Genomic DNA, 26116 nt, shown 5'->3' on the forward strand with positions numbered 1-26116 from the left:
GGTACCCCCAGCACATACTCAAAATTTGGTGAAGCATGGCCTGGCCGTGTTTTTTTGTTTTTAATGATATTCAGACATACACGGAAATACACACCCACAGATAATTTCCTCTTTATATACTGCATGATATAGAGTTTACTGCAATCTTGATTATGTTTCCCACATATGCTCACTTGCATATGAAGAATACAGATGTTTCAGCATGTACATCATAAAAAGCATGTCTGCTTGTCTCTCTGTCTTTTTGCTTCTCAATTCCAAAATGTCTTTGCTTGTCTCCACCTCGCTCGGGTCATGGACACAAAATAATTATTCCTCCCTTCTCACCCACAACAACGATGGGTTGAGGATGTGTGACTTTTACCTGTCTATGCACGTGGCACAGTGCACATTGTTGACTGACCCCTTATGCAGGAAGGGGATGTTGCGGGCTCCATTCCCCCTTTCCTCTTCAATTACACAACCCCTTGTTCCGATTTTGTCAGAAATAAATCTTGAAGGACTTTAAGAAGAAAGTGGTTGAGTTCTTGAAGTCATATTTTGCATTATGTGTAATTGCTGTGAGTTCCTGCTATTATGGTGTGAAAGGCCATTCCTGATAAACTCCCTCAATATTTCACACACGATTGGGAACTGTTTTCCCTGACAACAGCCTGGTGGGAGCAGAATATCTGCAGCTTTATACAGGGTGTCTCAAAAACTTGTTTACACATTTTAAAGGGTTTATCAAAAAGTATGCACATTTCATAAATCATGAATATCTATTCACGGAGCCATGGTGGAACCTAACTTTAATGTGCCTATAAAGAGTGTTGCATACACCTAACAGATTGCATACACCCAAGCCGCCTCCATAACCACACAGCCAACACCAGGCTTAATTGCAGAGCTGAGTTTTGTAAAAGATTTCAAGGGAAGTGGACGAGGATGCACAGTTTGTGGACACGATTGTTCGTTCAGATGAGGCAACATTCAAGCTCAATGGCACAGTGAACCAACATAATTGTGTGCATTGGACCTCTGAAAATCTGAACATTCATGTCAAGAAGGCAGCTATCCCAGCAGATACCTTGATGAGTGTTTGTCATAAAGTTCTTCACCTTTGTTTCCAGTGCCAACAAGCTGATGATGGTCAATTTGAAAATTTCAAGTTCACCACTTACCACAAACCTTTGCTTCAGCAAACACTGAATATTTTGACCTTTTCTGAAGTGCGTAATGGGTGGTTTTTTCTTTCTTAAAATGTGTAAACATCTTTTTGAGGTGTATATATATATATATATATATATATATATATATATATATATATATATATATATATACACACACACAATCCGGGTGTACTTACACATTGTGTAAGCATCCAAACCATGTTTTCCCATTATCTTGTGTCGCTCACCTGCAATTGATTTTTCATTTAATTTATTTTCTTGTTTCTTTCATTTATATCTATTTCCATTTATGCTTGTTTTCGACAGTTCTGTGATTTGTATCTCCACCACCGAAGCTGAAGGAGGTTGTGTTTTCACCCCTTTTTGTCTGTTTAATTATGTGCAGGATATCTCAAAATTTTTTGATGGATCCGGATGAAACTTTGTGGACAGGTTGGGTGTGTGACAAGGAGGAATTGATTAGATTTAAGTGAAGATCCGAATCCGGGTCTGACGGGAATTCTTTAAGTGATTCTTTACAATTGACCGGGCCAAAATGATATAAAGCACGATATCTCACACAGTCGTGGACAGATTGAGCCCAACTTGGTGGACATGTTGGGTGTGTTTGAGGGAAGAATTGTTCCAATTTTGTTGAAGCTACCAATCACAATCCAGATCTGATAAAATTTTGAGTGATTCTTCACCATGGAGGGATGTGGCTAAATTAATATCAATCACGATATCTCAAAAAGTTTGGATGGATTTGGATGAAACTTCGTGGGTCGGTTGGGTGTTGATTCGAGACTAATTTGTTTTATCATTCTTCACCATTGAGGGATGGGCCAAAAACGATATTGTACTGTACAGCCTGATATTTCAAAAAAGTAATGGGCCTGATATGTTCTCGTAGATCAGGCATTGTGTGGTGGTGATATGTGCTCTACCGAGTGAGTGCCCTTTTTCTTGGTGTAATGGCTTCGATGTCTGTTGGCGCACAAAATGACAGTGCTTCACGGTTGTCTCGGGTCACTCTCGTGCATTTTTTTCATTTATTTATTACTTACGAAATTTAAAGATTTCGTAAGTATATTGATGACTTCCTCATCTGTTTGTGTGTTTGTTTGTTTGTGTGTGTGTTTGTTTTTTAGTCACGATAACTCGATAACGGAAGAAGCTACCAATGTCAAATTGCAACACGTGATTCAGGAGGGCGATGCCTAGTGCTGATTATAATTTGGTCAAAATCCGTCAAAGGTCAAGGTCACAGTGAGGTCAAACATTCGATTTTTGTTGGTTGGTACAGAATCATCGTATAAACTTCTGCTTTGCGTCGCTACCTTCTCTATAGACAGCTTTTATTTGACAAGGTCAGAGGTCAAGTTGACTATTTCGTAAGTACCAGTCTATGACTGCTTGTTTTTTCCTTCATTTATATTTTTATGTATGGATGTTGCCTGACGATTCTGTGATATGTTTTTCCTGATGTACTGGCTTCGATATCCATTGGCGCACAAAATTTTAGCATTTCAATCACCCACAAGGCACCAATTTTTGATATCAGTCAATGAGTCAGTCACGAGTTTGAAAGAGCTTTATAATATACTAGTAAAGGTGCCCGTCTTCAACGGGCATCACTGGCAACATATGGTAAAATACAGATAGCACGAATGTATTTTAAACAATATATTATATCATTTTTATCCAATGAATTATCATTCAGGTTTTCACGTTCGACTGTCCCGCAGTAGCTCCACTTCGATAACATTACCACGTAGTTTAGTGATTACACAACGTGTACCATTCGTGAGTTCCAGAGGATCCATAGAGCGCATTAAAATTACAGGGCACCCTACTTTAAAATGATCCAAAAGGCCGGATCAGTTTCGTCTACATATTCATATCTTGTAGATTTTAGCTGGCCAGATCAGTTTCGTCTCCATCTTCATATATTGTAGAATTTAGCTGATTCTGAAACTGTTAACAGCATGTCGATCGGATGGTTCTGTGATTTTCTACGGTAGTAAACATAAGTACGACTTAAGCCTGTACGCCACTATGCGGAGACCCGAGGACCTAATATTTCACAACAAACTAAAAACTCACAAAATTGGAAGATATTTTTAATAAACAATTTATTATAATATCAATTAAATATCATTTTTATCCATCGATAATATGAATTGTTCTGTACAGCTATAGTTGTTCTCCTGGGATCTGCGCATCCATCCACAATCCATGTTCTAATGAAGTGCAGTAGGAATAATAAAAAGTCGGATGAACATGAACTGTTTCACTGCCATAATCATCAAAACGAATTTTGAGGGGCCTCTTAAGGAAGACAATAATATCATTACTATATGTGTCAAAGCTTGTTTCATTTCATGCAGTCACAAAAATCTGATGGTGGAACAAAAAAAGGGGCATGCCGAAATCTTAATATAGATATATATGTATATATGTATGTATATATATATATATATATATATATATATATATATATATATATATATATATATATATATATATATATATATATATATATATATATATATATATATATATATATATACACACACACACACACACACACACACACACACACACACACACACACACACACATAAATATGCACACACTCCTGGCATAAAGTTTTGGAACACCCACATTTTTCCAGTATTTACTGTAATTTAAGCAGTTTAATGTTTCAATGTACTATGAAATTAAAGCATAGAACAAATAAACAATTGCAGATTAAAAAAGAAATCATTGAATCGTTTAGTTCAACAAAATATAATCTGAATTTTTGACTCATCAAAGTAGCCACCTTTTGCAGATATAACAGCCGAACATACTCGTGGTATTCTTTCTACATTGGAAATCAAATATTGTTCGAAAAGTTCTTCCCAACACTGTTGCAGAAGTTCCAACAAATGTGTTTCACTTGTAGGTTGCTTTGCTTTCATCCTTCTGTCCAGTTCATCACAAACCAGCTCGATGGGGGTTAAGTCTGGAGACTGTGCTGGCCCTTTCATGATTTGAAGCTTACCCTCTTATTCTTTTATTCTATGGCATTTCTGACATAGCCTGGAGGTATGTTTTGGGTCGTTATCTTGCCCTAGGATGAACTCTGACGAACTAGGCGAAGACCAGAGGGTATTGCTTGGAGCTGAAAAATGCTGTGGTTTCCATTTTGGTTCAGGGTGCCAGTCAATCTGTGCATGTCGCCGACCCTGGATCCAACAAAAGAGCCCCATATCATCACGCTTCCCCTCCATGTTTGGCAGTTGGTGTCACAGATAGGGATTAAGACTAAGTTCCCCCAAAATGTGATTGCCCCCCACCCGTAACCTATTCCTAGGTTTTTGCATTTAGAAGTTAGCTAAACATGCCAAGCAGGCACAAACTCTGCTTTCAAGGGTGCCGGCGGGTGATGTCACGACTGTGAGGCTCATGAGTGATGGGCATGACATCATAAAGTAGCCAAACATGCCGAGCGGAGATTGGCCCAGCTTTCCCGGGTTTTGTTCGAGCAAGCCATGCCCCATTGGAGGAAACGGTGGTTTGGTATGACGTCAGTCAGAGGTGAGAGATCGGGAGAGCGCAGGCGCCGGGTCGGTGGGAGGAGGAACAGTTGAGTGCAGAGTGAGAGATGCACATGGTCAAGAAAGAACATAGTTAGGATATGGTCTGTAAGAACAGGGCTTTACGACTGTCTTTCCTTTGACGCATGAAGAAGAAGGCATGATTCTTGTATTCGTGTTGAGGCAATTTGGCTCGTGTGGTGAAGCAAGACGCCTCCTTTGGCTCTTGCCTGGGTCATGAGGAATGGACCTGAGCCAAGTGTATGTTAAATAGGGGGTTGGTGAGGACGATCGATTCATGAAGCAGTTTCATCAGGTCTCTGAGCCTTGGTGTTGAATACCGCACATGACTTGCCTGACGTAGTTTGTTCCCGCTGCGAGAGAGCGGTTTGGCGCCTTTTTGTGCAAATCTACACATACAAATAGAAACGCCTCAATTCCAAGTTTTACAACGATCATCTCTGTGCCAAGCTCAGTACCAGAGTGTAGGAGGGGTATTCTTTAATTTTGTTTCCCTTTGTCGATTTAAGTCTGTGTGGAGAGTCGTCTCGACTTGGAGTTTATTTTTCCTCACATTTTTATAATTATGACATTTATTATTATCCTTTGGAAATATTTGTCTATTTTCATTAAATGTGTTCGTTTGTTGTGGATGTATCCATGTATTTGTTGTGGAGTATGAGTATAAACCCACCTGTGCAATCATTTCTGTGGCCGCATTACACCCACATTGCATCCTGCCCTTTCTGCATGTGTTAAAATCTCTGAGGATCAAAGTGTCCTCCTCCTAATAAGTAAAATACCGACCTTGGCCGCCTGTGCCGCGACTATATATATATATATATATATATATATATATATATATATATATATATATATATATATATATATATATATATATATATATATATATATATATATATATATATAATGATGAGCCGAAATATTATGACCCGCCTGATGGGATTCTGGTGTCCCAAGCCACCACCCTAACCACTACTCAGGACCATAGGATCAAAAACCACCACCCTAACCACTACTCAGGACCCTGTGATCCCAAGCCACCACCCTACCCACTACTCAGGACCCGAGGATCCCAAGCCACCACCCGAACCACTACTCAGGACCCTAGGATCCCAAGTCGCCAACCTAACCACTGAGCCAACACCAGGCTGCACACTCAGCTTGTCATCCTTCCGAGGTCGGCGAAATGAGTAACAGTTCCAGTGTGTGTACTCGTAGAGGGGCACTGCATCAGCGACACAGTCGTGCTTCAAGAAATGACAGCTACCCCGGCAGCTAAGCTGCCATACGACCACCACCACCACAACGAAATTGTGAATTAAAAATCAGCTGTTTTCATTGCCTTTGTTGTATATTGATTTTATTGCATTGTTTCCATAATTGTCAGTATAGTCTGAGTTGGTTTAAATGATATACCAGTATGTCTATTTGCATCAACTCTCTCGAAGAAGGATTTCATAAAAATGTGGTAAAAACTATAACTGTATGAGAAATACTGATGTCAATTAATAACAATATTAAAATAAAATCATTCATCATAAAATCAAAATTAATTGCAAACTCGTTGAAGGTTGTCACGTGGTCAATAGTTTTTCCCTAATTAGTTATCAATATCAGTTAAATTACTATTTTTTGTAAATAAACATACATAAATAAATGTTTTGAGAGGGGTAATCTGAAATCGTAGGGGGTAGGATGATATCGATTTCAAGCTACCCTCGGAGGTAACTTGAAATCGATTTCAGATGATCAGGAGGTAATTTGAAAGGGGTGGGGGGGTAGCTTGAAATCTTTACGCCAGCACTCCGGGTACAATAGGCCCAAGATCGAAGTTAGTCCTCCCGCGCCGGCACTCTCGGCTAAACGTCGTTCGTGACCATCTAAGACGAGCCATTTGTTCACACTTTCTCTCCATTTATCCCATCTTACAGACGTAAAACGTTTGACTTCTTCGTTCGCGACATTGTCCTGGTGAATAATACACTGGGGAGCGTCTCTTGCCTGTCGAGGCGTCACGTGATCCGTGTGGAGAAAATTCAAATGAGAGAGCGCGGCGAATGCATCGATTTTCATGATAAAAATACACAATAATTGCAGCTATTTCAGTGGATAACTTTTGGATATGTATGTATTTGGATATAAACTGTAATATTATCAAGGTTTTGTCTACCCCCCGATGAGTGGAATGAAATTGCACGATACAGCTTAAGGCTGATGGCCTAGTGTGGACACGCCCTGAAAAATTACAACATTACGCAACTTTACTTCCTCAAGTTTTTTTATAAACGAGCCGTCAGTCATAAACTTTGTCTGAAAGCTTTATAATTTTTCTCATCTTGTCCTATTGAGAAACGATTGAAACATGATCTACCTTTCGTCAGAAGAAGAAGAGAATCCACTACAATATCGGTAAGTTTGTTTGTGTTCTTCCTCTGAGAATCACAGTGAAACAACTGATTATTAATTAAATCACTGTATGACTAATATCCTGTATATTGGTTTTTTTCAACAGATTGTCTCCAATAACAACATAGTTGATCGCCGATGTTGAAAATGAATTATCCGAATTACACGATGTCTGGGCAGAGATGTCTGATTTTGTACGAGATTCGGATTTTCAGGGGAGAAATGAGAAAAATAATTACCGACTGGAAGACATTGTTGTTATCTCCTATAATCTTGAAAGATCCGACTTCAAGGTGAGAAACACACACCTGCACGTGCATGTGTGAGTGGATGTATATCTGCTTGTCTCTGTGTTCATTTCGAAATCTGTCTCTGCCTGTCAATATGTCTCCTGAGTTTTAACACATTTTTTTTTTCAGTTTAAACACCTGTCTGGATGAACCAAGTGCACAAGTTAATCGTCTGCAGGAATCTGACCTGGCACTCAAGACATCTGAAGCAGACTGCGTGGATATATCATCTGTTTTTACAACTGAATATTTAATATTATCAATCTTGATTAATTATAAATGCTTTCCTAACAATTATCTGATTCTTAACTGCAAAAAGCGAATCAAGGACATTTAGGGGGGGGTAAGTGCGCCCCCCCAATGACCCATCAGCCCCTCATCCCACCCCACTCCTCTCCCCGTGTGTGTGTGTGCGGGGAAAGGTGGGGAGTGGGATGAGGGAGGTGGTGGGTCAAAGATGGTGGCGCACAGAGGGGATGAGGGGGGTGGGGATTGTGTGGGTGGGGATTGTGTGAGAGGGGCTTATATGGGAGGGGCTTGTGTGGGTGGGGTTTAAATGGGTGGGGCTTGTGTGGGTGGGTCTTGTATTGGTGGGGACTTCTGTGGACAGGGTTTATGTGGATGAGGTTTATGTGGATGAGGTTTGATGTGGATGGGTGAATAGACGGGTGAATGGGTGAATGTGCGTGTGGAGCTTGTATGGATGGGTGGACAATTTTTTAAATCAAATAAACATGTTGTGTGTGGGGAACTAATTAAATAATTGACTCATCACGAATTATGTGAATATGATGAATGTGGGTGGAGCTTGTGTGGAGTGAGGTTTGTGTGTGAAGCTTGTGTGGGGTGGGGTTGTGTGGAGCTTGGGTGGGGTGGAGTTTGTGTGGGGTGGGGTTTGTGTGGGTAGGGTTTATGTGGGTGGGGTTTGTGTGGGTGGAGCTTGTGTGGGTGGAGTCAAAAAGGGGCGTAGTCAAAAAAATTTCAATTTATCTTTGTCTTTTTTAATTCCTGTGAATAAAATGAGCCTAAAATCTCTTCCACCTCAAAAGCATATATCTTGTAAGTCCAAGGAACCGTATCTATTACATCAACAATATTAAAAAGTTCGTTTGTTCATCGTTTAGTATAACCGTTTTAAATAATGAGATTTCCATCTATATATTCTTACGATATCACCAACTTTGAACTTAGGTTTTCTGACATTAATCTCTTTTTCATATTTTAATTTTGTAAATGTTTCTGATGGTTTCGTATTCGTTTACGTGTGAATCGTGTCATTATACTTATCCACAATATCCTGAATAAAAGATGCCCATTGTTGTGAACCGATTTGTGTGAATTTTTTATATCGTCTCTCTTTTAAGGTACGATTAAAACGTTCAACAACAATGGCCTTCCCTTTATTAAAGGTATTGTATAATGTAATACTGATATTTTTTAGAAAATTCATAAATGTCTTGTTATAAAACTCTCTACCCTCATTCGTCCACAATTTTTTAGGTTTTCTCTTACTTTTATGAAATATCTGTTGAAAGGCTAACATAAGAGTATTACCTGTTTTGTTTTTTAAAGGGACGACCCATGCGTATCTACTCTTCAAATTGATAATGGTAAAAGCATACTTGTACCCCTTATCATTATTGAGTTCAATCAAATCAGCGGACCAGATATAATCAACTTCCTTGGAATAAACCTTCCTTCTACGAAACTTTGTGAATATTGGTTTATGTAATTCATCAGCTAATTGCTCTTTAGTCTTAATGACATCATTAGAGCCGATAAGTTTTTTGAATTTCCAAGTCCAAGTTTCAATTTAGCACTGATCATCTTCTTCACGATGAACTGATCAACTTTTTCTCTCAAGGTTGGATTTTGTATCAGAGACAAATTATACAACATTTCTCTATCGGCTTCATGCTTTTCTTCCAAAGTTGTGGTCTTCCCAGAATCAATATCGTGTCTCATGCACACTTCCTCAACTCTATTTATGGGCTCACTCCATGATTTAGGATTGTCTGCCTCATCTAATATTTTATCCAAGTTTGTGCCTGGACCCCAGAAAGAATACCCTGGAAGATTTAATTCCCCTGGTATTCCAGTAAGTGTAAATTCACTTCCTGATAAAAACTTTTGTATATCTCCTACGAGTTTGTGTTTGGAGATAGATTGATTTTTTTTTTGAACCACACACCAAACAAAGACCTTTTTGTATTACGCTGCAATTTTTACTTTAAAAATATGAAATATTTTTCGTATTAGTTTTCTTTTTACACTTGAAACAATAACTCATTTATTTATGAGAAAAATTCCTACAGAGAGCGAAAACCTTTTTAGTTTCCAGCATGCACATTTGAATCTTAATTTTTAAAACATAAATAATCCTGAGAAATGCCTTCACTCTCTCCTCCATTTATTGAAGAAAAAAATGAAAAAAACTTTAGTTAAAGTCAATATCCTGTCCTTGAAAACAGTCTTGTCGAAAATATTGCTAATGGACTTGTCAATTCTTTGTTTTCCTCATTGGTGGGTTGAGTTATTTTCTGTAATACCTCCAATCTTTTTTTAATCTCACTGCTTTCCATATTTTGATGTTCATTAATTCTCGGTCTTTCCTCCCTCTCATCCCTCCCCTTCTTCTCTCTCCTCTCTCTTCTCTCTCTCCTCCTTTTCTTTCTTCTCTTTCTTCTCCCTCTCCTCCTTCTCTCTCTTCTCCCTCTCCTCCTTCTCTCTCTTCTTCTTTTCCTCCTCTTCTCTCTCTTCAACTCCTTCCTCGGCCCTCACGATCCTTGAATCACTTACACCCCATAGAATATCATACATGTATTCATCGGGATTTCTTGTTATTCCTGTATCCCAAATACATTTTTTTTTACAACAGGAAACCAATAAAATTTATTTTTAATTTCTAAAACAGCCTTAAGTTTTCTTAACTTTATAATTTTTTCATTATTTAACATTCTAATTAAATCCAAAGTTGTTGGTTTATCAACATCAGCATAATGCCATCTTTTATTTAAAATACCTCATTCTTAAGTTAATGAACATATTTATTAAAATGCCGAATTGCCTTTTCTTGAAGGTATGCATGGACACAGAAATGATAATTTTCTTGAAGCCTTCTTGCCGTCATTTATGAATCAGAAATATATGTTAGAATAATATTATGACAGGTAACACTTCCCCATATTCCCATAGTAAAATAATTTTGTATTTCATCACGAATTATATAAAATCCTGTTTTTTCTGTCTTCATGATATAAACGAGGGCAAAACCATTATTATATTTACCCTTATTAAAATATTTTATTTGTTGTTTACGAATCGTGCTTCCACAAAACTCATTCTATATACCAACTGGATAATATTCTTCCTTACGAGACTGATTTAGTTGTTTCAGGTCTTCTTGGTCAATTTTAAATGGCCAATGATACCCTAATTCATTCATACCATACCCCCATTGTTCTATTCTCATAAAAACGATATGCCCTTCTTAATAAAAAATATATTTTTATTCGAACTGTGAATTCTGTATGACCAAGAGATAAAATCAACACATCTTTATCTTTGGAATAATCGGCCGTTTTATTTAAGGATATATATTGTGATAAATCACTTAATCTCACCAAGTCATTCGCGTCAGTCGGGCTTGGATAAATTTTAATTTATAAGCATTTTTCATATTAATATTTTTGGTAATCTTATATTTATATCATTCAGCCTGTACCTTTGTGGAATAATTTGATAAATCAATATCCAGTTCTAGGAATACACCAAAGAGAGAACCGTCTTTACCAACATGTCATTTATATTAGATTAAAAATAATGTCATAAAAAATTTTGTTTTTATTGAGTTGAAATAAACATAGAGGCATGATTGACGACAACACTTGGAATTTAATTATTCGACTTGAAATGTTTGATAAACACCATTCTGTAAGAATTTTATGACTTCAACAGGTGGTGGAAGACCAAAACTATCAAAATAATATTTGTCTTGACGATTAAAAATACAAACCCAATGAGAACCGTTCCCATTATTATCTTCAAAGTTCATCATAATATTATTTGTATGTTAAGGCATGTTAGTTAATTCATCTCTCATACAAATAACCATATTATGAATTTTTAATTTCTTACAATATTTGACAAGTTGTAAATTTGATGTTGTATTCTTTCCAAATTCTTGAAACCACTCATCAATGCTCATTTATTTTTGAGAAAGATATAATCCATTACCTCTTTTTGGCGACCAGGGTTGCGTCAGGAAGGGCATCTGGCATAAAACATGTGCCAAATCAGTATGCGGATCATACGGATGATCCGCTGTGGTGACCCCTAAAAAGGGAGCAGCCGAAAGAAGAAGAAGAAGAAGATAATCCATTACCTCTTTTAGTTAATTTTACACTTGCTTGTGCGATAGAAGAAAGCATATCTCCAACTCACAATCTCGCTTTATCAGGCGGACCTTAAAGTTTTTCAGCAAAATCTACAATTACACCACTTCCACTAATTTGTTTCTCCAACTCTTTGTTTTGTCTTTCCAATTATTTTTGAGCCCAGAGTTAAGCATTCCTTTCGTTGGCACTTTTCACCACTGTTGAAATACCACCTGTCAATGCTCCAACCGCACTTAAACCAGCAAATAAAGGAATTAGAAATGGGAGAAATCCTCCACTCGTCTCTCTTATTGAATATTTTTTTCAACATTTGTTTTGTCATTTTAATTTTAAGTGCACCAGTATCACTCAAGATTATAACCTTTTCTCTTGTGAGCAAAACATCAATTCTTACTGCTCCTTTTCTCTGAATTGTATTCACGTTAATCGTACAAGGCTTTTGATTTTGAACACAAGATGATAGTTTATGAAGATTGATTTGATTAAAATATACCCCAGGTGGTACTTTGCCACTCATTTATTTCACAAAAAATTATGTGACACTAATCATAACACCATTATCTGTATTAATCTGCAATTCTGTTTCTTCCAAAAGCAAACATTATGCATCAACTTCCTCACTCTCTCCTCTTTCAATGTATGGGGAAATATGCACTCGATTAGACTTTATAGTTTCCTTTTGAACACTCAGGTCAAACGCATAGATTGTATACAAACTTTTAAATGCTGTAATATCCAAAATAGGTTATACATTTCCATTACTTTCACACACCTTTTGGTAAGACTTGTATGCTTCAGCAAAATCATTTTTTTCCCAATTAATTTCCAATCTATCTTGTGGATAGAATGTTCCATCAAGAGAAACACGAAGTTGTTTCACCTTAGCATTATCACTCAATGCATTATTCTTATCAGTAGCAGTATCGCCATCTGGTTTTTAAAAAATGATCCACAGATATTGTGGCTTTCCTTCCAGAACACCCAAATTCCACGTGGAAGTGGTTTGGTTTAGTTTAACGTGTTGACATCTTCTTTTGAGGTATGATACACTGAGTGGTTTCTTTGAGTTAAGTCTTCTGTTCAACATATTTTCTGTTTAAGATTCGGAGAATATTCACTCACATACCAACTCATTTCATCAAATACAAATTTATTCTGATCACCAAAAGCATGAGCAACACCAAAAAGTAATCTATTTTCATTATCATTCCTTTGGAGTCGAAATCTAATTTTAAGACCATACAGAACTTAATCATGATCACAAAATCCAAATACACCTTTAAGAGAAACTGCCACAGTTAAACTATTAACTGCTTTTGTATCATCAGTATACGTTCCTTTCCTTTGAGTATATCCAGGGTCTGTGTTTGTTCCCGTTGACATATCAGAAATAAAACCTTCGGGAGCCCCCTTTCCCCTTCTAGGACTGAATGTATATTGTGTAAATTTCATCATTTCAGATACAGCAGAAACATAATCAACCGCTTCAACTTCTTGTGTTCCAATGTACAAACGAACACTATCAAACATTTTCCAGAAGAAATCATTTACGAGTGTAGCGTTTGTGTTATTCCCAGCCTCAGTGAATTTAAATTTACACAACACGAAACTTTCGGATAGATTCAAATAGGTTTGTTGATTATTTATTTCAAACTTTTTGTACCATTGGCATTCCAGTCTGTCCCAGTTATTGCATTTACCTTGTAGTAATCCTCTTTTTAAGTGGAGTTTGAGATGATAATAGTATCATCCAAATCAGACATACTATCAATTGCTTCCATGCTTGTATTTATTTGGGAAAAATGATGTTAAAACTTTTGAAACCCTGACCCAAGTATTTGAATTATTTTCGGTCATTCTTGGAGAGACAACTGAGTTTTGCCTTCTTAATTTCTTTTCTTGCTTGTAATTTATGAGATTCCTTTTGGGCATCTTTTATGCTCTTTTCAGCACCTTTACATTTCCCACAGCAGAAGCAGTTGAACCAATTCCGTCTTTATATTTCAGAATAGTTGAACCGATACCCATTAGAGTATCAATTATCCAATCTCCTCTAAACTGATGTCCTACACCCCTTTGTCTCTTTGGTTTATAGTATCCTCTACCAAGATACATACCTTCACCCTCATTGTATGGGGAAAGGAACATCCCATCCACTCTAATTATTTCATATTTTCCCAACTTTTGATTCCTCACAATAATCATCATATTTATTTATTGGAAAACTTCACGGAGGTGAATTCTGATGGATATAACTTCTCCATTAAAACAAAATAATACGATTATCTTGGTCGGTTATCCTAAAATTTACTCTGTGTATGGTTTTTCCTGACACCGTGAGATAAACCTGATTTTTGGATTCCATATTGAATTTTTAACCAATTGGGGTTGAGTATGCGCTGAATGAAAATATTGCATTTGTTTTTATTCCATCATTATAAGCACCATCAATCACATCTCAGTGAATTAATAGCGAATTGATTCCTGCCGATATTTGAATGACATTATCACTGTAAAACGTCCCATTAGTTTCAATCTTTTTTGAGGAGAAACCCAATAACTCTCAAAATGAATTATCAATTGTGAAATCAACCTTGTAGTTATTTTTAAGTTTAATCGTTGATTTTGAAGTATGTTTTTGAATATCTATAACAATATTTTTTGGTTCATCACCCTGTTCTTTCATAAGACGAGCAATTTCGGAAGATATTTGAGAAATTTCATATGCTCTGGGTGAGGCTATTATCGTTTTGTATCCTCTTCCCGGATTATAACTAAACTTGTCATTTTTATCAGTTATATTAAATAAGGTATTATAAGTTTCCATGGACAATGAAGATGCCTCACATTCTTTTGAAGGGTCAAGTTGTATTGGGTATGGGAATGAAGATGTGTGGTCACTTGTTGTGAAATTAAAACTCAGGAATGTGTTTCTCATCTTATTTAATATGAGATGAAATGTCCTTATATTGAGATTTATTAATAATTTTCATGTTCATCAACTGGTCTAAAATGGCTGATGCTTCATTAAAAGAATTATTATTTCCAGCCTACTTACTACCGAACAACAACAGCAATCTATTAACTAATTGCAATGGGTCATTTGGAAGAAAACAACACCTGAAACAAGGATACTTAAAGCCTGAATAATGTGTTTCTCCTTCTCATTTTTCCTACTTTTACCAGAAATACTAACCCTATAATTTAGAGTGTTCAGCAGATCAATATATACTCTATCATCAGTATTTTTTATATCCAATGGTTTATCAATATACTTTTATTCATCCCTCACAGTTGAACCTTGTCTTCCATCTTCTGTGAGAAGAAACATTAATCCTGGAGTTAGTTTTACAAGGGTTTGAGCAGAACCCAAGGACTTTAATTCATCATGAAATATCAATACCTTTTCTTGAACAAAATAAAATATTGCTGGTTGTTCAGTTGGAATGAGACCTGCTTTGGTTTTTGAATCCGCTGAATATTCATTGTTTTGAAGAGCATTCAAAATATAATCAGGGGGGTCGATTAATCTCTTCCAGTTGTTGGAATAAACCTTCATTATCATATTATAATTCTCCTAAATGCTCGAATTCTTCGTCCGTCATTTGAACAAAATCTTTTAATATATGAAGTTTTTTAGGAGTATATTGTACTGTGGGAACTGTGGAAACATCTTTAATTTTTCTTGGAAGTTTTTAAAAGTGGTTTAAAAAATTTATCTTGTTTTCTTTCAAATGCTTCTTCGCCCGTTAGTTTCTGTCTGTGTTTCTTCTTTATGTTTTCCTGTTGTTTTACAACTTTTGAAACCAACTCTTGATGTTCCTTAAATCTTCTTGCTCTTTCTTTCGCATCCATTTATTTATTGGAAAATATCATGTAATATCTCATCTTGTTTCACAACAATATATTTATATTTTTCAGTCGTGTGCTTCATGTAATCCCCAAATTCCTTTTTACTACATCATGTAGAACAATTATCTCTCCAAAAATTGTTTATATCGATTGAATTTAACTTGAATACAATGAAAGTATTAGCATTGTTTCTGATGGAACGACGAGGAAGTTGAAAGTTTGATTGACTCAGATAAATACAATAACAAGAAGAATGTCTCCCTCTTGTGTAGTAGCTGTCCATTAACGTTTGGTTTCTCTCATAAACACAATCATTAAAGATAACGAGGTTCATTTTTGAGTGATCCAAATCTTCTGGAGATGGTATATCATCCGTATTATCATTTAGAAAATAAGTTATCGGTTTTGATTTCTTTTTACATCTCTGTGTATCACAAAATAGTTGAATTATATCTTCAATGTTATAATCATTTCGGTTTTTTGAAGTTTAAATAAACCGATTATATCTTCTTTTTGAAGACCAGTATTAAATCCTTGTGAGAGTAGTTGATACTCTGGTTGAAAACTCGACTTTGTGAAAATTATTAAATTATCATAATCTAAAAAGTTTGGAGTCAGGAGCATCTTCAAAAGTAAGCAGGTTTTTCCACATCCACTTGAACCAACTATGAGACATCTTAATGAATTTGGAAGATTTTTATTATTGTTAAATTTTATCTTATTTTCCCAAATGGGTAAAAAATCGTTCATTTATATATTTGGAAAACAGATTATTTAATTTATTATTGGCTTTTTTAGAAACTCTACATTTTATCCTAAGTTCAGGTTTAATTTCAAGATAATCCATTATTTTATTTATGCAATATCTTGTGTTGATATTTCCCTGAAAATCACATCCATGAATAATATATAACAACAATCCTTTGAACATTTCTCTAATATATTCAGTTTCTTCCCTTGTGAGGAAAGGTGTTTCATCTCCCTCAAACTTTACATTCATTTCTCTAATCAGTCTTGTAAAGTAATTCATTTTTGGTGTGAATATAAAAGAATTATTTTCCTTTTAAAAATTTTTATTATCATTAATTAGAAGATAATCACAAAATATACATTGTTTATAGGCTTTTGACTCTGTGTTTAATCCCAGGCTTTCACACGCAGGACAATTCTCAAATTTCGAAAATGGAGAATCAGGGAAGTCGAGCATATTTATAAAGTAAATCTTCACTTAAACTGAAATTTGTCTATACTTTCAGTTGCATATTGACTCATTTTCAATCATATTACCATCGATATCTCTCTACTTTTTTCATAACCAGATTCAACTACAACATTTTTTATATTCAAGGTAATTTTAAAATGATCCTTGACGACGATTGAACGAAAAGTCATTTCACCTGATATATTTACATCCTTTATTTCATCAGAATTTACATCTTTAGGTTTATTGAACAAAATCCAAATTTCTCCTTGCATATAACAGATGGTCCTATCATTTCTTTCTAAAGCTTCATCAATAAGGTTTTTATTTTTTGATACTTTTTCTTGTTTCATTGCTGTTTCTAGTTTTGAATATATGACCAGAAGGAGAGGAGAAACTTTTGTTCGATATTCTTTAATTGATGTTCTTCCAGGTAAACTAAAAGCCCTTCCACTGAAGGAAATTGAAGAACTCATCTTTTGCACCATAATTGTAATATTTATCTTTGTTCAATTTTACATCCTTGACATATTTCTCAGTATATTTTACAAATGAAGAGATTGATTGAAACTTGTCTTTTGTGTCTTGAAACATTGTATTTATGAAGTGAAAAAAGTTGGAAGACAAAATGGTTTCAAGCACAGATTCACCTATAAATTAAATGAAATTTTCATCAAGAAAATTTTAGTTTAAGCAAAGTTTTATGATATAAATATGGTGAATACAACATACTGCGATGTTTGTAATCACGAAAATAAATATTATAAAAACACCTGCAAGCCAACAAACATACATTTAATCTATTTCATCAAATATCTCCTCTTGAGTTGGAAAGAAAACATTGTGATATCTGCTCAAAGAATGTTTTGAAGAGTATTATAACAGACATCTTCAATCACACAAGAAAAATGAGTTTAAAGTAAAGGGAGACTATTGAAAACACTGATGGGGCATTTACAGTAAAAATAAGGATTTTTCAATTTGGAGAACCCAGTCCATCATCAGTCGCTGAAGCAATTGAAATAGTGAAACCTGATTTTGAAAAAGTTTTTAAAAAGGCATTAAAAGAAATGAAAACTTGAAAGTTTTATATGGGAGTGAAAATGCACATGAAATGATAAGATAAAGAACAAACTCCTTATATGAGAACAGATTATCATTTTATAACATCATTTCAAGATTTTTTGAATTGTGGGGTTTATGAAGAACTATCAAGACAAGAGGAGGATGTTGATAATACAGTGGTAGGAAGTGGATTTAATATTTAAAAAATAATCTTTTCAGATGTACACATCCTAAAATCAAACCCGCTTAAAGCTTCTTCTTATATTGAATTACCAAAAGAAATAAAATGAAATAAGGCAGTTGTTAATATTAAGAACAATGATAATAAATTTTTTCTCTGGTCTGTTGTTGCTTACTTACATCCTCCAAATTGTAATTCAGAAAGAGTAAAACAATATATGAAATATGAAAATACCTTGGACATTAAAGATTTTAAATTCCCAATGCCACGAACAGATATTCCTAAATTTGATAAAAAGAATAATCTTTCTATTAATGTATATGGATTAACGGATACAAACAAAGTTCAAATATTAAAAATTTCAAACAACTATAAAAATGAAGAAACACACATTAATCTTTTGTATTTTAGTGTTGGAAAGAATTCACATTATACATACATCAATAATTTATCAAGATTAATCTCTTCTCAGGAATGTCAGAACAGCAAACAAAATATAGCCTTGTAAGCGATGTCTTAATTCATTTCATACAAAAGAGCGATTTAAACATTCAAAATATTGTAGTAATCATAAATCAGCTGTAATTACAATGCCTCAACTTGGTGAAAAGATTTCTTTTGAAGATTATAATAAATCTATCATGCACCCATTTGTGACATACGTTGATTTTGAATGTATCCTCAAAAAGATAAATGCTGCTTCTCCTAATCCAAAAGAATCACTTACAAATAAATAACAAAATCATATTCCTTGTGGTTTCTGTTCTTATATCAAATCATCTGTTGGAGAAAAGTGTAATAAACTTGAACATTATAGTGGAAAAAAAACTTCACAAGAGTTTGTAAAACGATTAGAAAAGGATTGTATAAGACTAGCTAAATTTATGAAAGAAACAAATGAACTGATGAAATTTACCGAAGAAGAAAAATTAGAATTTAGAACGAAAAATATCAGTCATATTTGTGAGGAGGAAATTGAGGAGTCCAAAGTTAGGGATTATTATCATCTTACACGTAAAGGTCCAGCTCATTCCTCTTGTAATCTGAATTATAAATTTCCTTCTTTTATTGCAGTCTTTCTTCACAACAGCGCCAACTATGATACACATCTATTTATAAATTAATTTTCAAAAACACCAGGGAACATTTCTGCCATAACAAACACAAGTCAAAAGTATATTTCATTTAGAAAAATGATATTCACAAAACCTTTATCTCGTATAAGATTTCTTGATTCTTATAAGTTTATGGGAACACCACGAGCCTACCTAGCATCAAATCTAAGCTCCACAGGGTCTTTTCCAAATCTTAATTCATTCTTTACAAAAGAGGAAATTTTAACTAAAGAGTAAATTCAGATTAAAGAGAGAATTCAAAGTAAAGAGGAAATTATAATTAATGAGGAAATTAATGAAGAAATTCTTACTGAAGATGAAATTCTAATTAGAAAGAAAATTCAGACAATGAATGAAATTCCAACTAAAGAGGAAATTCAGGTTAAAGAGGAAATTCTGATAGAAGAGGGAATTCTAACTCGAGAGGAAATTCAAACAAGGAATAAAATTCAAAGTAAAGAAAAAATTCTTCCAAGTAAGGGAATTTATCGTGATGATTATATGGATTCATTTATAAGATTTAAAGAAACACAACTTCCTTCAAAAGAAAGTTTCTCAAAATAACCTTTATGAAGAGGAGATAAGTGATAGGGAATATAAACACGCACAAGAAATTTGGAAAATATTTAAGACAAAGAAACTTGGAGAATATCATGATTTGTATCTAAAAACATGTTTTATTGTTCGCTGATATGTTTGAAGTTTTAAGATCCCTCTGTCATAATATAAATTGTTATGGATTACATCCTGCCCACGATTTCACAGCTCCTGCTTTCGCTTGGAGTGCAATGTTGAAAATGACAAACCAAGATATAGATTTAATCAGTGATGGAGATATGCTTTTGATGATTGAGAAGTCCACGGGAGGTGGAATATCACAAGTATGTTCAAAAAGATATGCTAAAGCAAATAATAAATATCTTCCAAATTATGATCGTGAAAAAGATAGTTATTATTTGATATATTTTTATGCTAATAATTTGTATGGATGGGCAAGGTCTCAATCTCTGCCTTATGGTAAATTAGAGAGTGTGTACGTAAAGGATTTTGAAAAGGCTTTGATGAATATTGTTATTTCTTCTCAAGAGGAATTGAATGAGGAAGAAGAAGGTTATTATTTTGAAATTAATTTGAGGTACCCGAATGATCTTCATAATAAGCATAAAGACCTTCCTTTTGCATGTGAGAAAGAAACTCCAAAGAAAGAATGGTTAAGTGATTCTCGTAAAAGTTTTAATATTACAGTCAAACAAACAGAAAAGTTACTTACAACATTCTATGATAAAGAGGGATATGTTTTGCATCAGAGAAGCTTGAAACAGTTTTTGAGAGAAGGATTGAGAGGAGATAAAATTCATAAAGATTTAAAATTTAAACAAAGTCCTTGGATGAAAAAGTATATTAAATTCAATACAGATATGAGAACAAATACAAAAGTAAAATTTGCAGGGGAATTCTATAAATTGATGAATCATGCTGTTTTTGGAAAGACAATGGAAAATGTTAGAAACAGGCAAAACATTAGATTTGCAACATCTTGGAAAGAAGCTTCTGGATTGAAAAATAAACCAAGTTTTAAGAGAGAAGAGGTTTTTTCAGAGAACTTTTCTGCTATTCATATGGAAAAGGAAAGTATTGTAATGGAAAAACCAATTTATATTGGAACAGCAGTTCTTGATTTATCAAAGATATTGATGTATGATTATTTGTATAATGCCTGAAAGAAAGAGTATGGTGAAAATGTTTCATTGTTGTATATGGACATTGATAGTTTTATCCTAGATATAAAAACTGATGATGTTTATAAAGATATGAAGAAAAATATTGGAGTATATGATACAAGTAATTTTGGTATGAAGAGTGAGTTATTGTCAAAAAAGAATGAAAAGTTATTGGTAACTTTAAGGGTGAGTTGGGTGGAAAAGTACTGAGTGAGTTTATTGGATTGAGAGCAAAGGCATATGCTTATAAGTATGGTGATCAGATTGATAAGAGGTTAAAGGGAATAAAGAAATCTGTAATAAAGAAATCAAAAACTTTTATAAATTATTATAAATGTTTGATGAATAAGAAAGAAGAATCGAAGATAATGAATACAATAAGGACTTATAAACACAAGATATCTCGTGAAGAAGTAAATAAAAAGGCATTAGGAGCCTTTGGTGATAAGAGATTTATTTTAGATAATGGAATAGATTGTGTTCCATATGGATATTGCATGATAGAGTGAATAGAATAGATTGTGTTTTAACGTTGGGAAGATGTGTTGGGGTTTTTAAGGGCTTCCGCCATGTTTTTTCACAATATATAAATGGTCAAACCAAGTATTAATCAAACTAAAGAGTGGAGAAAATCTTAGTCTTGGTATATAAATGGAAAACATAATGAATGTGAAAAATATCAAATAAGTATTATTGAAAAAATAGCTAAAACAAACGTAAATAAAACAAATAAATGAATCAATTTAAAGACAAGTCAGTTAGAGGATGTAAAGAAAAAAATAAATATCCTTGAATGGACTGAAAACTTTGATGGTTATCAATTGAACAATGGAAAAACAATTCACTATAATCTCAAAATGATATGTGGCTCAGGAGGTGGTCAAACAAGAGCATTAAGAGAAGTTTATCATTTCATAATGGCACAAAAGGGGTATCTTAAAAAAATATAAAGATTCAAATGTTTTATTTTTAAATATTTTAGATGGGGATTATTGTGCAAAGAAAATTAAACTATTGAAGGAATTTGAGAATGAACAAATCTTTATAGGTTCAATGAATGAGCTAAACAATATGCATTGGTTATTTGAAAAAGAGTGTCCCTGGGCTTGCATGTTTCAGATATTTGTTTAGAATCACCTTTAACAAATCACATTACTACTTTACTCATTGAACAAATCTTTATCTTATTGCATTGGTTATTTTTTTTTAAAAGGTGTCCCGAGGTTAAAAGGGGAGACAAATAAATATACCTTGGGATAAAAAGGGGGTTTACTTTTTGGGGAAAAAAATATGAATCGCTGAAAATCCCCCATTCACTTACATGGGGAAGAGTGAGTCAGAATCAGTATATTCATGCTCCTCCCCTTGAGCAGCAACAACTTCAATCAAATGTTTCCTGTAACTCTTGATCAGACCTGCACATTGGCTTGAAGGAATTTTGGCCAATTCCTCCTTTCAGATCTGCGTCAACTCAGAGATATTTGTTGGCTTTCTCGCATGAACTGCTCACTTTCATGTTCTGACACAACATTTGGGTTAAGGTCTGTACTTTGACTTGGACATTCCAAAACACAAAATCTCTTCTGTTTCAACCATTCTGGTGTAGATTTGCTTGTGTGTTATGGATATTTGTCTTGCTGCATGACCCACTTTCTGTTCAGTTTCAGCTCATGGATGGATCCCCTGACATTTTCCTGTTGTATTTGCTCGTACAATCCAGAATTCTTGGTTCATCAATGATGTCAAGCTGTCCAGGTCCTCAGGCAGCAAAGCATCCACAAACAATGATACTCCCACGACCATTCTGCACGGTTTGGATGAGGTTCTTATGTCGGAATGCAGTGGTTGGTTTTTGCTAATGCTTGGGTTGGGGTATGGAAAAGCTCCAGATTCCTCACTCTCCTTGAGAGCATGATCCACATGCGGACATGCACCACTTCCCCAGTTACAAACCCTACACACAATGATCCCTCCCCAGCTGACATTCAATATCCACCTACACCTGCTGTACATGCTACTTGTTCTGCTCCAACCTGTCATGGCTTACATACATGCTAAATCACGAGCAAACCAAACACAATCCTTTATTCACACAAAACCACATTTTTAGACCTTTTCCACCCAGTTCACGTGATTGGCTCCAATGGCCACTCTTGCTCGTCACCCATACCAATCCTCCAACTCACCTGCATATCCCCAAAAGCAAAGCATGTTGAGTCTTTGCAATGGGTAAAGGTAAATTAAACAACAAATCCAATGACCAATGGGGAGCCCATCAAATAACAGCAGTGCCTGCTACAGCCAACCTTCCCATGTCTCCCATACCAAGTAAACTCAGGGCTCTCTTCCCAAACTAAAAAAAACCCATTAATTATGGTGGACCATCTGTTGAAGGCCATGCAGACCTCACCAGACCTTTACCAATCACTCCATAACTTTCCACAGATGCTCTGATGGTGTTCCGGTGGGCTGAACTTACGCCCATTCCATTCAGACTGACCTGCGTCCATCGCCGAGCTCAGCATGGCAAGTCACCAAATGCTGGATGTCTCAGAGCTTCATGGAGAGGCTGCCAGGCTGCATGCCTGGGTGGTCACCTCATCAGGACCTCAATAGCCAACAGTGGTGCAGCCACTAAAATGTGCCCCACAAAACCTCCTCTCGTGGTCCTCATGGTACACCATGACAGGTGCTCAGAAGGAACCACTTCGGACCCCCTCCATAACCACTTCTGAGGTCTCAACCCCCTCCAGATTCCATCAGCCCCACCTTCTGAGAATCTGGCTCAGATGGCACCCCGATGGATAGGGGACAACACACTCCACCAGACTCCTCTTGGTGCCTTGGTCACCCCACACAACTCCTGGTCGGACCCCAAATCCAAATACTGTCATTGCAACTCACCAGCTGCCTGTTTCAACCCAATCCTCCAAGCCGGAAATTTCTAACCAGGCCGAACCAATTTACACCCCCTTGTTCCAGATTCTGCAGCTTGCGGACCAATTCCCACCATGGCTGCTCCAAATTAAACTCCCATTTAAATTTGAATTTTATATTCCCTGCCTCACTTTCCCAATTTTGGGTGCATATAACCCCATTAATTCTGGGCCTTTATGCCCCTCCCTGCAGCTACTGCTGGCCTTGAAATTCCCGCTCTTCCAACTCTGCATTGTCATCAGCCGCCAATTGTTCATGACTCACAACTCCTGTCTCTGCATTTGCAGTACAAAAACATTTACATCCCAATCGGGGCTTCAAATGACTTCGGCCCTCATTGGACTGTCTCTTTATGATCTTAATACCACTACACTTTTTCTTTACCCCTGCCCAATCGTCATTAACACACACCCCGTGCACGCCGGGTTGATGACCCTGGGCACTCAGTCAATCCTGGCAGGGTCCATCCAAAATGCCATGGGAACCGGCAAGACTACTGTCAATCACTTCGCTCACCAGCATTGGCTCAAACCTGCACACCGGCGGTCTGATTTTGCTCCCACCCTGAGCAGACTTGCCCATCACCACGCTCATTGAAAGTCCGAACACCTGGCTCCGAACACAATATCCAACTCACCTCTTTCTCCAGGTGCTTCTTCCATATTTTGCAATGTACTGTATGCTCATAAACACATTTGCACAAGGGGATTTTAAGAGACTTCAAGGTCTGTGGCTGAGAGAAAAAGAGCAAACCATAATGTTGAAAGGGATACAAACATTGGAATGAGCAAGGATGAACATGTTTTCATCTTTTCTGCTGAGTTTGAGTTCAAATAGTTTGCCACAAATAAATGACAATCTATAATGGAGCAAATGTAATCGTATCCAATTCAATGTGCAATGTCGAAAGTCAGAGCTGGTGGCAGATCAGAGTGAGATGGAAAATATATATACTTGGTCACCATGCGCTTAGCAGAGAAACCCCAGAACCATCATACATATTTGAGCAAACTCAATATGATGTTTTTTTTGTCTCAAGTCAAATGTAATTGAGTCAGTTTGCAATTCAAACGAAAGCAAGATAATTATTATGACAAAATATATGAACTGTTGCTTGTGTGTCCACCAACACTTATTTTATAGTTTATTCTTTTATATCGTCAGGGATCCAAGGTTCGCGTTTCACCATGAGGGGATGTGCCCGAGTTCGACCCAAACACCTGGTCCTGAGGCCACTGGGCACGAATAACTGTGCGCCGGTGGGTTGCTAATCAACCAGGAGTGCCGATTGGTCCCGCCCATCCTGACAGGGTTCACACAATTTCACGTGTTACCATTTCCAGCGGATTGGCTCGAGCCCTGGATGCATACTCGAGTTTACTTTCCATATCAGGTGCAGCCAAGCAGAGCTGCTGAGTATGCACCGGCTAACAAGAGCAAATTGGTAAGGTAAAACTTACCAGCTAACAACGTATGGACTGTGCTGAACTAATAGGGAAAGACGAGATAAACTGGATATATTTATAACAAGCAGGTTTATTTTTATCGAAGGAGAGGAAAGGGTATGTGGCAAAGCAAGCAAGGATGGGTGCAGTGTGGCAAAGCAAGCAAGGATGGGTGCAGTTTGGCAAAGCAAGCAAGGATATGTGTCGTGTGGCAAAATAAATGCAAGTATTTATGAAAGACAGGGTCGAGCTATTCTGAAACTAAACTTCGACAATCCTATCTTATATAAACATGACAGGCACCATCAGAGACATAGCCGAGGAAATTAGAAAGCAAAGTCCATACATAATAGAATGAAAGTACGAGGTGTTTGTGACCTCACTATTACCTTGCACGGTCAACAGACCAAAGCAACCCAGTCACTGAGGAGGGGGAAGGGGGAGGGGAGGAAAACTGAGGGTTTCTAAGGTGCGTGATTGGAGGAGGTGTGATGAAGTGTGTAGTGATTGGCAGATGAGGTGGAAAGAGGACGGTATAAATATGTGAGTAAGGGGTTTTGAAATAGAAGAAATAACATGTGAGAGTAATAGACTGAATGTGAGCAGAACAAAATCTCTGAATGCACTCAGCACATTGTTCACCCAACCAGTGCTCTGCCACACCTGCTCCATCCACCTATTCAGCTCCGCCTTCCATCCCTTATAGCCAACCAAGTCAAAAGCCAAAATCTGTCAGAGATCACTCCC

At 36.0% G+C, this 26116-nt stretch overlaps 1 protein-coding gene and 1 long non-coding RNA gene across 2 annotated transcripts in view; both read left to right on the forward strand.

Moving 5' to 3' along the window:
• LOC147035819 (extracellular calcium-sensing receptor-like) overlaps nucleotides 1–26116 on the forward strand; it is a 59790-nt gene that overhangs the window by 798 nt on the left and 32876 nt on the right. The gene's annotated exons all lie outside the window — the stretch shown is intronic.
• LOC147035820 (uncharacterized) lies at nucleotides 7012–7925 on the forward strand. The gene is made up of 3 exons (XR_015062786.1): nucleotides 7012–7168; nucleotides 7272–7458; nucleotides 7585–7925. It is a non-coding gene; the product is annotated as an uncharacterized LOC147035820 (long non-coding RNA).

This window comes from Eptatretus burgeri, chromosome 1 (genome assembly GCF_056783735.1).
Source record: "Eptatretus burgeri isolate ZD-2024b chromosome 1, Ebu_testis_v1, whole genome shotgun sequence".
NCBI lineage: Eukaryota > Metazoa > Chordata > Myxini > Myxiniformes > Myxinidae > Eptatretus > Eptatretus burgeri.